This window comes from Grammomys surdaster, unplaced genomic scaffold, assembly GCF_004785775.1.
Source record: "Grammomys surdaster isolate TR1022 unplaced genomic scaffold, NIH_TR_1.0 185, whole genome shotgun sequence".
NCBI classification, from domain to species: domain Eukaryota; kingdom Metazoa; phylum Chordata; class Mammalia; order Rodentia; family Muridae; genus Grammomys; species Grammomys surdaster.
In genome coordinates, this window is record NW_021604630.1 from 5,894,415 (window position 1) to 5,896,363 (window position 1,949).

A 1,949-nucleotide genomic window follows, 5' to 3' on the forward strand; every position below is an offset into this window, starting at 1 on the left:
TTCCTGGTGAATAGGTATGGGATCTCTCAGCTGTTGATTGAGGTGCTGCACACCATGCTTTTGTCTGCCATAAAAAACCTCTACACTTATGGAATCTTTTTTTTTGGGGGGGGGCTTCTGCGGCTTTTATTTTTGCATGTAAACCACTGGGGGGGTCTTGATGGTGGGCACCCTAGAGATTACACTGGAGGTCTGAGGGCTCCAGACGCTAGCTGGAAAGTCAGGTGACAAAAACAATGATTCAGACCAATCACATGATTACAAGGCTGGGGTCTCCAGCAGGGTTCCTGGTGGTCAGGTGTGGACATCTAAGGAAGCAGTGACATGAGAGGGGCAAGCACTGGGCCGGCCTTGAGCCGCCTGGATGACATCAGGGACAGAGGAGCTAAGCAACTGCTGGCTCTGGGATCTCCAGTCCATGCTTTACTTTGCCAGGGGGTTCCTGAAGGACCTGCCAGCAAACGTGGCTTTGCTGCCCAGCTCTTCCTCAATTCTAAGGATCTGATTGTACTTGGCCAGGCGCTCAGATCGGCAAGGGGCACTAGTCTTGATCTGTCCAGTGCAGAGTCCCACCACCAGGTCGGCGATGAAAGTGTCCTCAGTCTCCCCAGATCGGTGGGACACCATGACGCCCCAGCCATTGGACTGGGCCAGCTTACACGCCTGCAGAGACTCGGTCACCAAGCCGATCTGGTTCACTTTGAGCAGGAGGCAGTTGCAGGACTTCTCGCCCGCAGCCTTGGCAATCCGCTTAGGGTTGGTCACTGTGAAGTCATCGCCCACCACCTGGATGCCTGCACTAGCTGTGAACTTCTGCCAAGCATCCCAGTCGTCCTGGTCAAAGGGGTCTTCAATGGACACCACTGGGTAGTCCTTGATGAAGGACTTGTACAGGTCCGCCAGCTGGTCGGATGTGATGTACCTGCTGGGGTCATCTGGAGACTTGAAGTCCAGGTCATACTTGCCAGACCTGTAGAACTCGGAGGCAGCTACATCCATGCTGATGACAACCTGGTCAGTGTAGCCGGCCTTTGCAATTGCAGTCTTGAGCAGCTCCAGGGCTTCTTTGTTCTCCAGGATGTTAGGGGCGAATCCACCCTCATCACCCACATTGGTGGCATCCTTCCCGTACTTCTCCTTGATGACATTCTTCAGGTTGTGGTAAACCTCTGCTCCAATGCGCATGGCTTCCCGGAAAGAGGATGCCCTCACAGGCAGGATCATGAACTCTTGCATGGCCAGCTTGTTGCCAGCATGAGAACCGCCATTGATCACATTGAAAGCTGGGACCTGCAGGATGACTTCAGGGTTGCCGGCCAAGTCAGCAATATGACGGTAAAGGGGCACCCCCTTTTCCACGGCACCAGCTTTGCAGACAGCCAGGGACACTCCCAGGATGGCATTTGCACCAAATTTAGATTTATTCTCAGTGTCGTCCATCTCGATCATCAGCTGGTCAATCTTCTCCTGCTCCACAACGTTCACTTTCTTGCTAACCAGAGCAGGTGCAATAGTGTAATTGATGTGCTCAGCAGCCTGGGAGACACCCTTCCCCTTGAATCAGGTCTTATCATTGTCTCGGAGTTCTAGGGCCTCGTAGATGCCAGTGGACGCACCACTCGGCACCGCAGCTCGGAAGAGACCTTTTCCGGTGTACAGATCGACCTCAACACTGGGATTCCCACGGGAATCAAAGATCTCTTTGGCATGGATCATGAGGATGGACATGGTGAACTTCTGGGAGTTGGATCGCCGCGAAGGAAGGAAAGGGCTCTGTAGTCACCGAAGAGAGCGTTAAGGACAGTCGTGAGCACGACGCTGTACCGGGGCAGCACTAAGCGCCTCCCACTCTGACTTCCTATCCACTTATGGAATCTTAAACCCAAATAAACTCTTTTCTAACTGGCCTTGGTCATGGTGTTTTATCACAACAATAGAAAATAAACAAT

At 52.8% G+C, this 1,949-nt stretch overlaps 1 pseudogene; it reads right to left on the minus strand.

Moving 5' to 3' along the window:
* Positions 1 to 423: 423 nt before the first annotated feature.
* On the minus strand, positions 424 to 1,743 carry LOC114621923 (annotated as a pseudogene).
* Between the last annotated feature and the right edge of the window lie 206 nt (positions 1,744 to 1,949).